This window comes from Spermophilus citellus (genome assembly GCF_964194105.1).
Source record: "Spermophilus citellus genome assembly, chromosome: 5".
Lineage (NCBI taxonomy): Eukaryota > Metazoa > Chordata > Mammalia > Rodentia > Sciuridae > Spermophilus > Spermophilus citellus.
Genome location: NC_138186.1, coordinates 21,527,913 through 21,543,200, shown reverse-complemented (window position 1 = coordinate 21,543,200; position 15,288 = coordinate 21,527,913).

The following is a 15,288-nucleotide window of genomic DNA, read 5'->3' as shown; positions in this document are numbered from 1 at the left end:
GTATGTGTTTTTGTGTGCATACATGTATATGTACCTACATGCAAATAAGTGTATGTGCATGTTTCTGTGTATATGCATATATGTACATAGATGTATATGTGTGCCCATATGTATGCATGTGCATTGTGTGTGTATCTATGTATATGTGTGTATGCATGTCAGTTTGTATGTGTTAGTTTTCTGTCACTGTGGCAAAATACCTGAAGAAAACAACTTAAGGAAGGAAAAGTTTATTTCGGCTCACAGTTGTAGATGTTTCAGTTCATGGTTGGTTGGTTCTGTTGCTTTTGTGCCTGTGATAGGGCAGCACTTCTTAGCCAGGAGCAAGTGACAGAGGAAACTGTTCATCTCATTGGGGCCTGGAAGCAAAAGAAAGAGACTGGAAGGGGCAGGAGTTCTAATACTTAAAGAGCGTGTCCCCAGTGACCTAACTTCCTTCCACTAGGATCTACCTCCTAAAAGTAACCCCCATCCCAAATAGTGCCACAGGCCGGAGACCAAGCATTTAACATGGTCTTTGTCCCAGGAACACTGAAGATCCAAACTACCACAATGTGTATGTATGTGTGTATATGTGTGTATGCATATGTGTGTAATAGGCAACTGCACATAGTTATCTGTGGTCCTGTCTGACCCTGGGCCTGTTTTCTGTCATGCACATGCCTCTTCAATCTTTGTCCTTCTTGTGTATAAGATGTTGAGATATTCACATTGTCTTTACTCCACCCCCTGATTTTTTTTTTTTTAATTTTTCCTGGGATTGAATCCAGGACCTTGAGCTACATCCCAGCCTTTTTATTTTTTATTTAGAGACAGGGTCTCACTAAGTTGCTGAAGGTCTTGCTAAGTTGCTGAGTCTGGCCTCAAACCTGTGATCCTCTTGCTTCAGCCTTCCAAATTGCTGGGATTAAAAGTATACGCCACTGTGCGTGGGCCAGAATTTTTTAAAAATAAGCTACTGTCACCTTAAGCTTGACATAAAAAGTAAATGTTAAACCTTAAACCATTGTTTTCATTCATATTTAAACTCAAAACTTAGTAAGTAAATGATGATTTCTACCATTTATGATTATTTCCTCCTATTTTACCTCCCCTGACTACACAGGGTAGATACCTTTTTCATTTTAACCACAACATTCAGAACTTCTTCTTTTTAAAATATTTTTCAGTTGTAGATGGACACAGTACCTTTATTTTATTTACTTATTTTCATGTGGTGCTGAGGATGGAACCCAGTGTCTCATGTGTGTTAGGCAAGCACTTTACCACTGACCTGCAACTCCAGCCCCAACACTTCTTTCTGATACTCTCAGGATGTGTTCTGGTCTAATCCCAAATTATTCCTCCATTATTCAAATTCTAAGAAAGGTGGAGTGCTGGGGCACAGAACCTCATCCTGAGCTCAGCTCTGGAATGAAATCGGTGCTGTTCTTTGGCATCGCTTTGTAAGAGTAAAAGAAATTGAAGTTAAAGTGTAAAAGACCAGGTATTGTAAAGTTTCTAAGCTGCAAAGCCTGAGTTAAAATGTAAAGGACCAGGTATTGTTAAGTTTCTATGCTACACCCAAAACCTGAAATTCCTATAGCTGTTAGGACAATTCCCGGGACTGCCCAGTAGATATTCCCCCTGACCATTTAGTTGTTTAATAACCTAGGACCCTGTGCAGCTTGGCACGTAGGCATTCAGGGCCCAAACCAATCAGTTTAAATGTATCCCCTCCTTAGGATTGACCTATCACTCCTGCCCGACCTGTTCCCACCAATGAATGTACTAATCATGTTCAGGAATTGTTGTTTGATTTTCCTGCGGTGTATAATGATTTGTTAAAGGGGACCATGACGTATGTAAAGTTCCTGCCCTCCCCAAAAAGTGTACTTATGCACTGCTCACCCGCTGCTTGGGGCTCTGGTCTGCTCTCCCTTCTTGAGTGAGCGTGGAGCCCCAGCATGCTGGATCTGCAATAAACCCCTTTTGCTGTTGCATGAGCCGGACTCTTGGTGGTCTCTTCCTCCGACGTTCGCCGGACCCTTACATTTGGTGCGTTGGCAGGGAATCCCGCAGCGCCGGACAAGGGAGACCCCAACGGACTCCTCTAGAGGTAAGTAAGGCGCCTCTTTCCTTTTTCTTGCGATCGCTCAGAGCTTTTTGTTCAGGTTCGGTTTTCGGTTTGGGTTGGCAGAGTGGCTGCCAGCGGAGAGCGTGAGTTCCCCCTGGCGGTGGTGGACAGACGTGTTCTGAAGCCACAGGCCACGTCCCCAATGGACGCCTTGGAGGACTCGGGAAACAGAGGGACGGAAGTGCCCTCATCAGGTGGAGGGACGGAGGAGCCCTCATCAGGTTTTCTCTGCTGCCAACCCGTCTGGTCTTGCCGGCTATTCTTTTTCTCAGGTTGAGTTTACTGTCTGTCTTTAATCTTTGCTTCTGAACTCGTATTAAACATTTACTGTGTGTCCGTGTTTGTGTCACGTTTGTATTGTCCCTGTCTCTGTTTGAGTAACTCTCATTATGGGACAAAGCCATTCCATGCCTCTGTCCCTGACTCTTGAACATTGGACTGATGTCCGTTCAAGGGCCCAGAATCTTTCTTTTTCAGTGAAACGCTGGACCTGGCAGACACTCTGTGCTTCAGAATGGCCCACCCTCGGAGTTGAATGGCCCCCAGGAGGGTCCTTCCACCTCCCTCTAATCCGCAAAGTCAAGAGATATTGTCTTTCAGCCGGGGCTGCGTGGCCATCCAGATCAACAGCCATATATTTTAACCTGGCAGGAATTTCCTCTGTGAATTCACAGTTCTTATTCCACTGAGAAACTGTGGAGGCTGGGTTCTTGTAAGTAGCTTTAAAAGAGAAATGTCCAGAAATTAGGTCCAGTGAGGCTCATGGAAATGAAACTGATTTAGAAGTTTGGAGAATTGTGAAATAGGATCTTTGTAGGGTTAAGACAATTTGTGAATTGTTCTAAGTTCTTGGAGGAGGACCTGTTATAAATTGGGGAGCAAAGTATCGAACCTTATTAGGGTGGTGAGACTTGGTTAAATGCATACCCAACATGCCTGACCTTCCAGGAAAAGATTGCCTTGAATTTTTAAGTTATGATAAAATTAAATTCATGCACATAACATAAATTTACCATCTTAACCCTTTTTAGGCAAATAGTTGACCGGCATCCAGTACGTTCACATTACTGGGCAACCATCACCACCAGCCATCTCCAGAACATTTTCATCTTCTAAAACTGAAACTGTCTTTCCACAGAGCACTAATAATACCCCACTCCTCACCCTCAACACTAGTCCTTGGCAACCAACATTCTACTTGCTGTCTGTAGGATTGGATGACTCTAGATGCTTCATATGAGTGGACTTATGCAATATTTGTCCTTTCTGTGACTGGCTAACTTCCCTTAGCATGATGTCCTTAAGGTTTGTCCACATGTAGCAGGTATTGAAATTTCCTTCCTTGGTAAGATAAGGTTGCCTTTCTCAGTGGACACCTCAGGCCTTTAATCAAAGCTTTTTCATGAGATCAGTCAGCTAGGAGAATTTTACTGAATTCAGTTCTGCCCTTCTCCTCTCTACCTACTGCCCTTCCTTACCTGGTCATTGCTCCTGCTCTCTGTAACAGCTTCCTAACCTGCTCCGTACTGTGTCTCCGACTTGTTCTCAGTCCTGCCTCTCCACCTTCTGATGTTCTTGCACTTCCCCAGACTGACCTCATGCCCCTTGCTGTTGGTTTATACCAGTGCTCATACCTCCTACCTGGCAGAGTCCTCTTTATCCTCCAGGCAGCCCTATCCTTGTCCATTCCAGGAAGGCTTTCCAACAACCCTGTCTGTGCTCAGTGAGCCTCCTAAGTCACTGTTTATTTCTAGCACATCCTGTGTTGCTCTGTAGTTATTAGCTTGTCCATTTCTTTCACTAAAAACAATTTTTGTCTGTTTTATTTTGGGGGTATCCCCAGTGCCTGTCAAACAGTAGGAGCTTAATAATTGTTTGCAGGATGAGCATATTCATGAAAAATTGAAAAATTGCTTGGCAGCTCACCTATTGAAAGGTGGGATTCTATCCAAATTCAGGTGCCATTAGTAGAATTAATGAGCTTGATTGACACATTTTATCATTTTATGGCCTGATATTAGATCTAAAGATGACTTTTCATGAGGAGATGTATTAAAGTTTGGAGTGACTACTGAAGGGGCCAGAGGTATTTAGATATGATGTTGTGCCCATTCATGTATAGAATATCTGCCTTTAATGGTCTCTGTGCTGTAATTCAATATACAAATACATGTTGTGTTAGTCAGCTTTTTGTGGCTGTGACTAAAATATCTGACTCAAATCACTTGAGGAGAAAGGTTTATTTTGACTCATAGTTTCAGACGTTTCAGTCCACGGTTGGCCAGCTCCATTGCTCTGGGCCTGAGGTGACGCAAAGCATCATGGTGGAAAAGTTTGGTGGAGAAAAGCTGTCAGCTCCTAGCATCTGGGAAGCAGAGAGAGAAAAAGAGAGTGGGGTAGGGAAGGAGCCCAGGGACAAGATGTAGTCCTCAAGGGCACACCCCCAGAGACCTACTTTCCCTAACCATGCCCTACCTGCCTACAGTTTCCATCACCTCCTAGTAATTCATTCAGATTATTAATCCATCAAATAGACCGGTACACTGATGAGGTTTAAGCCCCCATGATCCAATCCTTAAAACCCCACCTTTGAACATTGCTAGGTTGGGGACCAAACCTTCAAACATGGGACTTTGGTGGGCGTTTTAGATACACACCATAATACATGTATAGACGTATGTAAATAGATTCTTAAACTTTTGAAGGGTGGATTTATGTGTGTGCATGGGTGTGTGCGTGCGCACACACACGCACAGTGAGGATGGAACCCAGGACCTCACACCTAACGAGCAAGGCTATACCACTGAGCAGCATCCCTAGCCCCGCTGGATAGATTTTAAAAAGTGCTCAGACGATGGGTACACAGCCGATGAATGTCACAGTGGACACTCCCAGCATTCCAGAAGTCCCCTTGGTGTTCTCCCTCCCACCTCCCATTCCAAATATAATAGGTGTCTTGCTGTCTATCATGAGGTAGACTATCTGCCAGATTGGGGAATTTATGGAGAGGGAATCCAGTAGTGTGTGCTGTGCTGAGTCTTGTTTCTTTTTCTTAGCATTCTTTTTCTGAGATTCATTCATATTGTTGCACACGGACATACATATCCGGCGCATTCTTGGATCCTTAAGGTGTTGTGGAGCTGTGAACGGTTAACCCTGATGTGTTTATTGTGTGCCTGCCACTCCATTTCAGTAGAGGGGGACGCGGTGGTCACCATTATCAAGGGCACCTTTGTGTCTTCCCGGCACTCAGTACAGTGCCTGGTGTGCAGATGGCTTCAGTAAATGTTTGCTGAGTGAACCCAATGAATGGGCATTTTGTCACTGGATCTTTTCATTTGTTCCTTGGCTTGGTCCCTGGCTCTCCTTGAAATACAGCTGCTTTCATTGGTCTCATCTTTATTTATTGGGTGGATGTGCTTGTTTTTCAGAGCCAGGAAGGAAAAAAAAAAAAAAACTAGCACAGAAATAACCCCTTCAGGGCAGCCACAGTCACTGTGAAGGAGCCCTCTTTTGTGCCCAGAATGGAATCGTCTGCAGCTCCGTGGAGGTTTAGAGTCCACTGGGATTCAAAGGGCCCTGTGTGAAGAATCAGAGGGGCAGGCCGGGCAACAGGGCTTGCAGACAGGCCGTGACTCATGTGGCGTCTGAGCACCGATGCGGGAAAAGGGCTTTGACATTCTCAGAAGCACACACAATGTGCTGAGCAACCAGCCCACCTGCCCCTCCCACCCATGCAGGGCCTTGCTGCTGAATCCCTGCGTCTGTATCACGTGATCAGTTTCAGCAGGAGAGAGAAAGAAAATGAGACAGTCTTTTGTTCTGCCACCATCCTTGGCTGCCTTTCTCTAGCACAATGCTCTGAATCAGGCCAAGCATTCTAAGAAAATACCAGATTGACCCAAACGCAAGGTGAGCTTTCACTCAGTACGGACTTGAATTTAGGGCCATACATTTGCCTGTCAAGGAATAGACGTGTTTTTGTGTCTCTTTGCTTATCTTCAGTAAATCTCACAGGACCTTAATGATCAGACCCGCATTCCAGAGCCTCAGGGCCACCCTCTGTCCACCACTGCATGTGCAATGAACGTATTTCCCAATCCCATAAAGGCATACACCATGTGGGAAAGAATCCCCCCTCCCCATAAACAAGCATTAACAAACACAGACTAAAACCACATCGGCCTACATTTAATGAAATATTAAACACTGTGGTTATCTTGGGAACTTGAAGGTATCAGATAAGAAATCTAAAGCAAGAGTGCAATACAACTCCCAAAGGCTTTGATAGCTAGCATGGGCCTAGGACCACCATCTACCTTCAGGGTCCGCTGGGGTGAACATCTCTCTGGGAAACTGGTTTGGGGGAGATGACAACATGCCACTGAGGGCATGTTGGCCAAACTTACCTGGAAGCCTGTGAGTTTCCTTAAATCCGGGCTCCATGGCCCTGCATGTTGTCATATATTCTTTCTGTTTCCTCACTCTCCCCTTCCCCTCCACCCTCTGATCTGCCAGTTGGGGAGGGAAGGATGAGGGGTGCACGTAGGATCAAATTCCACCCCTCAGTGACTAATTAAGTGCCTTAAGGCATCTCATCTTTTTTCCCCATGTTCCTAAAGGCTACTTCCCAGGATTTTTATGGGATTCTTCGCTTACCTCTTCCATGTTAGTCAGGTTTGCATTGCTGTGACCAAAATGTCTAACAAGAACAACTTAAAGGAGGGAAAGGTTTTATTTTGGCTTACACTTCCACGGGTTTAGTCCATGGTTGGCCCACTCCATTGCTCTGCACCCAACAGAGGCAAAACATCATGGCGGAAGGGTGTGGAGGAGAACTGTCACTTCATGGCAGTCAGGAAGCAGAGAGAGTGAGGGGAAGGGGCTGCAGAGAAGATACATTCTTCCACAGCACTCTCTGAGGGACCCACCTCCTCCAGCCATGCCCCATCTGCCTACAGTCACCAGCCAGTCAGTCCATTGAAACTAGGATGGACTGATTAAGTTACAGCTCTCACGGTCCAATCATTATACCTCCAACATTCCTACATCAACCCAGAAGCTTTTGGGAGACACCTCATATCCAAATCATAACATCTACTTCTTTGCCCAGCACACTCGCTCTCTTTATTCAGCCTACCTGATCTTTACTCAGCCACTCCAGGCCTAGCTACTTGTCCAAGTGACACCAGTCCCCTCCTGCTCTCAAGGATTCAGCATCTCAGTATCTAGTGCCCCAACCTCTCACTGGGTCCTGTCCATGCCCTTCCCTCTCTGTTAACTCTTTCAGGTGCTGAGGAAGGAACCCAGGGCCTCAAGCATGTCTGAGTGGTATAGCAAGAGCTTTACCACTGAACCACACTCTTAGCTCTTAATGATCATTTTGTGCTCCCAGGTCTTGTGTTTGCAACAAGCTACCTGGGCCAAATACTGGATTGGACAGAGTTCAGCATGGGTTAAAAGTTGCTGCAGGAAGCAGAGATCAGCATGGGAGGACCCAGGGTCCCCCTTGCAGCAGTCGGGATGCTCTCTCCTTGGAAACCCTTTCCTGTGCTTTTTTTTTTTTTTTTTTTTTTCAAAGAGAGAGTGAGAGAGAGGGGGGAGAGAGAGAGAGAGAGAGAGAGAGAGAGAGAGAGAGAGAGAGAGAATTTTTAATATTTATTTTTTAGTTCTCGGCAGACACAACATCTTTGTTGGTATGTGGTGCTGAGGATCGAACCCGGGTCGCACGCATGCCAGGCGAGCGCGCTACCGCTTGAGCCACATCCCCAGCCCCTTTTCCTGTGCTTTGATGTATGAATCTGTAATGAGTCTTGTTACTGTCCTTCCCTAATACAAGGGTGTAGGAAGACCAGGCTGCCCCTGGCTAGTCTGACTGGGAAGAAATCTTTGTATTCATTACTTGTGCTTCATCTAGGGCAGAGGCCAGGGCTGGTCCCATACCATGGTGGGTTGGTGTGGAATGCAGGATCCTGCCACCTCTGCCTTCACAGCAGCAGGGTGTGAGTGAAAGGGGTATCTCCACTATGACCTGAGGTGGAGTAGCCAAGAATCTAAGGACAGAGGTTGAATGGATGATTGAGTTGTCCTCTAGGTAAGTCAGGACCATGTTGATGCTTCATTGGTTAAGAAAACTGTATTGGGCTGGGGTTATGGCTCAGTGGCAGAGCGCTTGCCTAGCTTGTGTGGGGCACTGGGTTCGATTCTCAGCACCACATATCAATAAATAAAATGAAGGTCCATTGACAACTAAAATATTAAAAAAAAACTGTAGTGCATTTTATTTGTGTGTGTGTGTGTATATATATATATATATATATATATATATATATATATATATATATACACCCAGGACGCTTAACCACTGAGCCACAACCACAGTCCTTTAAAATTTTTTTTTTCTTTTGAGAGAAGGTCTTTCTAAGTTCCTTAGGGCCTCACTAAGTTGCTGAGTCTGACTTTGAACTCAGGATCCTCCTTGCCTCAGCCTCTTGAGCAGCTGGAATTACAGGCATGCACTTCCACACCCAGCTGTATTAACAATTTAACCAAGAGGTGTGGACAGTCTTTGACTTATGATGGCTTTTTAAAAGGATCTTTTAGCTTGATGGTGCAAAACTGACTTTCATTCAATAGAAACTGCCCTTGAAAGGTTTGAATTTGGATTGATATGTGATCTGATCCTCTCTCATGAGGATAGGCAGTGACAGTGAGCTTCAGGTTCTCATCAGCCCGTGATCCTGAGGGTTAACAACCAGCATTCCACAGTGTGCTGTGTGGCTAAGCTGGGATGCTGGATAAGGTTGGGTGCAGTCAATACATTTTTAACTTAGGATACTTTCCACTCACGATGGGCTCATTGGCCCATTTCCCCATTGTTAATTGAGGCTCACTTGCGTAGAACACCAGACCTTGGGGCTTTCCTTTTATGCTAATGGAGTGGCTGCTGTGCTGGTTTTTGTGTATACTTGAGGAGAATAAGTGGGTCAATACTGACAAGGAGGTGAAGGGCCAGAAGAGGTAGATGTGTTTGGGGACAATAGCCTTTTGGGGGATATGAGAACCAATAGGGGAAATTTAAAAAAAAAAATCATTATTCTTACAGCACTGAGGAAAGTCTAACATTCTCCAAGTTCTCCCTAGAAACAGACTGCTTATTTTAGGAAAGTTTGGTATAAGAATCTATTCTTCCCATGTCAAAGATTAGAAAGGATGAAGAACCAGCCAAGGAGCCTGAGAGGGAGGGGCCAGGAAAGCCAAGGACACCCAGACAGAGCAGAGACCTGCAGGTCCAGGGCTGTCCATCTGGTGAGGAAGGGACTGAGACTTTGCTGTAGGCTTTGTACATATGAGTTTTGGTCACCCTGGCAGGAGGAGTTTAGTGATGGAATGAAACCCAATCAGAGTGAGCTCAAAAGAAAGGGAACAAAGGAATTGGAGGCAGCACAGAAACCCTTACCCCAGGAGTTTTGCAGTAGAAGCCTAGGGACCCAGCCTGACCTGGCCATAGCCTCTCGCTCATCGCTATACCTTGCCCACCAGGTGACCCAGGCATGCATTCCACATCCTATAGGATAAACTAAGTTGTCAAGATAATCAGCAAAAGCTGATGCAGGGCTGTTTCTTAATTGATGTTTGATGTGTTAATAGTTGTTGAGAAAGGCCAGGGAATTGACAGTTGGCTGTGGCCACCATCTTCTAACTTAGCATATAAACCCCTCCCTTCTGTCTTGAGGTGTGAGGATCCTCTTGTCTTGCTGTCTCTCAAGACACACTTCAGTCAAACGTTCCCTAACAAATTGCGCTTTGTGTATTTCTAGATTGGACCACTTCTTTCTTTAGCCTCTTGGCTCCTCTGTCTTTGGAGCCAGAACTGGGTTTTTCCAAGACAAGAAGTAAGCAGACAGATAAGGGGAGGTAATCAGAGTGAGTAGGGGGGTAAAGAACACTTTTTTTTTTTTTTTAAAAAAAAGGGGCGGCTGGGATTGTAGCTCAGTGATAGAGCGCTTGCCTAGCATGTGTGAGGCACTGGGTTCGATTCTTAGCACCACATATAAGTAAATAAAATAAAGGCTCATCAACAACTAAAAAAATTAAAAAAAAAAAAAGATGGGAAAAACAACAGTATATCCGTGCCAAACGGAATAGCTGTGGAGGCAAAAATCGATGATACGGGAGAGAAAGGTAAACATTGTTTATGTGCTGTCCTTGAGATGGTGAGAGAAAGTGGAAATTCGCGGCGCTGTGGAGGAGGTACCTTCAAATCAGAGCATGGGTCTGTCATCTACAGTAACAGGGTCAGAAGGGCACTTATTGGTTACATTGCATATAAGTTGCTGGGTTTGGTGGTAGGAATAGATTAAGAGCAGGATGTGAATTATCATATACTTTTTTTTTTTTTTTTTTTACTGGAGATTGAACCCAGAGGTACAGGGTATTGCTAAGTTAATTAGGGCCTTGCTAAGTTCCTGTGGCTGGCTTTGAAATCATGATCCTCCTGCCTCAGCCTCCTGAGCCACAAGGATTATAGTCATGTGCCACTGCTCCTGGATCTCATGCTTTTTTTTTTTTTTTTTTTTTTAGTTCCAGGGATTGAACTCAGGGGCACTTGACCAGTGAGTCACATCCCTAGCCCTATTTTGTATTTTATTTAGAGACAGGATCTCACTGAGTTTCTTAGTGCCCTCGCTTTTGCTGAGGCTGGCTTTGAATTCCCAATCTTCCTGCCTCAGCCTCCTGAGCCACTGGGATTACAGGCATGTGCTACCTCTCCTGGCTCTCATATACTCTTAAGATGAGAGAAAGCAAAATGGTTTGATCACTAGGAGGCTGAATGCAGTTTTAGGTGATATTTCTTCTCCAGGCCATTAGGAATTCCTTAAGAAAAATCTTGAGAAATGTTCATTGGCAACTCTTAGTCAATATTATTATTATTATTTTGTGGTGGGAATTGTACATGCTAAGTAGGTGCTCTGCCATTGAGCTACCAGCCATCCCCAGCCTAAATCAGAATTTTTGTTACAGTGGCAGGCAGTGGTAACACCAAATATTCAATATGTTCCCCACATTTTGCAGCCTCCCACCCCTTGCAGCTATGCAACAACAGGTGACCATTTCTAGCTAATGGGCTATATGAATGAATGAGATGTGTCACTTCTAGGTCAGAGCATAAAAATCCCAGGCCTAACAGTCCAGTGCTTTTCTCTGTTACTGTGATCTGTATTGTCAGGTGGGGGGGGGGGCTCTATCAGCCTGGGTTACTGAATATACAGCATCCCCCCCTATTACCCTCCCTTCTCTCTTTTCATTTTAAGCTAGATATACAACATAAGCTAAAAATAGACTGTCACATCAAGTCATTAATATATTAAGATTAAAATGTTTATCATGGGATAAATCAGTCTATTATTAACCCAAACAGCACATTACCAACCATGACCTATAATTGAGTTTGGGTTTGGTTTTGGCTTAAAGGCCTAAGGATCTTATTTATGAGTAAACTCCACGAAGCTATTAACATCCTGGAAGTTCTTATGACTCATTGTCAACACCTTGAGCATCCCAGGGACAGCTCCTACGGCACAGCCTCATTATAAGCCCCAGACTCCCTTTTTGCACCTGGAAGGAAGCTGACAGGAGTCCTTTCCACAGATGGTGTTTATACACCATCTGAGATCCTGTGACTGGGGCTGAAAGGGTAGCTCAGTGGCAGAAGACATGCTTAGCATTCACAGGGCCCTGGGCTCCATCCCCAGCACTGAGAAAAAAAAAAATCCTGTGATTCTTGATTCCTAATAAAATTCATGCCAGACAAAGGTTCACAATTTAATCTGGTGGCAGAAATAGGGCAGAGCTGAATCAACTCTCCCAGACCAGCTTACCCTCTCCCTTCAAACCCACTGCTTTCTCCCTCTGTTGCTGCATGGTTCTGCGTTCGTGAGCTGGAGCCTAATTGGGTCACAGTACCTGCTGCAATATCTGAATGTTGTACAATCACAGAGCCTATAGGAAAGACTGTCTCAGACACAGCTCCCCAGTTAAGAATGAGAATCCAAGGACCTGCCTGCGGCTTTGGGAAAGCAAAAGTAACCGCTTCCTTCCCACCTGCCACCTAGTGGCTTTCTGCAGAATTACACTCTTCTTTGCCAGCAGTGGGGGTGTGGGCGGAATGTGGATTTCCTTACCATTCTACATTCTTATCTGATCTTGGTAGGGTATTAACTCTGAAAGGTGGCCTTAGAGACCATATGAGCCAATCTTCTCAATTTACAGCTAAGGTAACAGACCTAGAATAGAGGCATACAGCTAATTAATGGCAGAGCCAGAGCTTGTAGATTCCCTTCTTTTCAAATAACCATTCAATATTTGCTTTATGCTGATTATGAGTAGGGTCCCAGATTGTACACTGCATTACAGATGAAAGATCCTGTTGCAGTCCTTAGGAGCTCTCTGAGAGGGAACCGGGCATGCAAAAAAGCCATTACACAAAATGGTTGCTCCATGGAGGTCAGAATGAAGGACAGAAGAAGGGCCAGCCTGCCTGGAGCTAGGGAAGGCTCCTCAATGGGATGATTAGGAATGAGCGGTTTTCAGGCAGGAACGTGAGGGGCAGGCCCAGGCACAAAGATGCCCACCATGTGCAATGGTGCATAGGACAAATACGGCTTGGGGTCTAACAGCTTCAAAGAATTCAGTATCACCTGACTTTAGAGTCAGCGGGTGGGTGGTGAGGGGAGGGGCCTTGAATGTCTGCAAAGGCATTGAGGTTAAACATTGCAGAAGAATTTTTTCTTAGTGGAAGCAGCACAATCAGACTTATCGGTTTAATAGATCTCTCTGGCGATAGTGAGAAAGACAAATTGAAAGCCAGTGAGAGAGGGAACAGGGAATGTCGTCAGAATGTCATAGCTGCAGTCTAGGCCAGAGATGGGCAAGGTCTGGACTAGGTCAGGGGCAGTGCAGATGAGAAGGACAGAAGAGAAGAGCGTGGGAGAGGTGAGTGGGCTGTGCCGTATGCAGTAATGAGATGGTTAAATGCATGGATTGGGAACCAGAACGAGTGGGGGACATTCAACACTGCAGGGAATATAATAAGGCTGGGGCCAGGTCAGAGAGAGGGGAGAGGGAGAGGCTGAGTTCTGATGTGGCACGCTCCGGGGCCAGGTGCTGTGAAACAGACACACAGTGACAGCCAACAGGCAGTCGGGTATGCAATGCTCACTGAAGATTCACACTTGAGAGACAAGTTGATGAGCAAAATCACGGCCCTGGATGAAATGGCACACAGGTGTCTGGGTGAGATGAGAACAGGCCACAGGGGAAGCTGGACCCAAGTTGGGTTCTCAGAAAACATATGTGGAGAGAGTTTAAATCGAGTATTGATTGTGTTTACTAGGGATTACCCTTGGCAGGGAGGGAGAGAAAGCAGGATTGGACAGAAGGAGAAGAAAAGTTATAAGGCAGACCCCCAAAGCCTCTGTTGACTGCAATGGATCTTCAGAGTTGAAATAGCTGTCAGAGTTGACCATATTGGGCCCAAGTGGCAGCCCTTATTCCCTTGCCTCCATCAGAGAACTCTGTAGGAAGGAGCCTTGGGAAAGACAGATCTCAATAGCTCTAGTAAATCCATACAGCGGATGACATTTAAAGGCCCTGTGCTCATCACTGAGCTATTTCTCCCTGGAAGGGGGTCTGCCCTGCTTGGGCCACAGTTGCTATTATGTCCATTTACTATGTCAATTGGGGAAGGGAGTACCCAATGGCACACAAGGAGATTATTTGGGTGCTAACTGGGGTGCCAGGCATGGATGCCAAGCATTTTCCGACTGTCTCCAGTGGGGGCCAACAATTCTATCATCTCTTGGTGATCAGAGTGGATTTCTCCACTAAGATGGTGACTCTTCCCAAGGAGTCCAAAGTGCCCAGCTGCAGCCATAGCTTATTATGTAGTTGTACTCTTGCTGCGTTCTCTGGTGGAAATGGATCCCTAATTCTGTAATTCTGTAAGCGCAGATTTGGGAAGCACAATCCCTTAAATGGGCCATTGACAGTGATAGTGTGTGGGGTGCTTCTGTTTCCACCCTTGGGTCTGACCCATGACATAGCCCCATTTAAAGCCCTGTGTATTCACATGGACAGACTGATCTTTGACAAAAGGGGCACCTCTCTGTGATGGTGCATACCTGTAATTCCCACACCTCAAGAGGCTCAGGCAGAACCATTGCAAATTCAAAGTTAGCCTCAGCAACTTAGCAAGGCCCTAAGCAACTTAGCAAGACCCTGTCTCAAAATTAAAAGTGAGGCACAGTTAAGAATGAGGTCCAATTAAGATAAGGGTTTGAAATGATAGATGAGAAATTGGGGAAATCAAACTTGATTACCTTTATTTTTGTTGCAGAAGCAGAACCAGGGTCACCTAATGAACTTGGGCTTGGGTAGGGTCAAGACTTAAAAAGAAGAGTCCTCAATAATTCCCAAACACAGTTTAGGGAATGTGGGTCTGAGTCTTTAGGGCTGTTGATGTTGGGGACACAACTGGCTATGACCCACTGTTGCTGAATCACATGGCTTCCTTGGGTGCAGAAGAGGGAGGAGCATGTTTTGGCCTGTGCTGGCTGGATGCTGGGGAGGACGCTGAGACAATAGGGTGCTAATTGTCTTAGTTTCCCACATTTATTTAAGGTTTGTTAAGAGATGAACTCTCTATTTTAAAAAAAATGTGTTTTATTTTTCCTACGGAGAGAAAGCATCAGAAGGTGTGGAAGGGGACTTGAGGTGTGTGTAGGAGGTCTGTTCCTTTGGAAACCTTTGGCCAATCTCTCTGCCTTTTGCCCCACTTCTCAATCCTTCAGGCTCGGGTTCAGCTGGCTGCTTCCTCTACTCGAGCCCCCAGGCCCAATTCCTCTGAGGTTTCATTAGAGGAGACTCCGTGTTCACTTTCCATTTTCTAAAGACATGCTGGAATTCCTTGACCACGGCTATCCCTCTTCCCACTCTCTTCATAGCCACAGGATTATAGGTTTGACATCATTCGCTATCCTATTTATAGGTTTAGACTACAGACAATCCCTGATTCCAGAGTTTGATCTATGATTTTTCAACTATATAATGGTTTGGAGGTGTTACACATTCAGTAGAAACTGTACTCAGAATTACCTGGGCTAGCATTACAC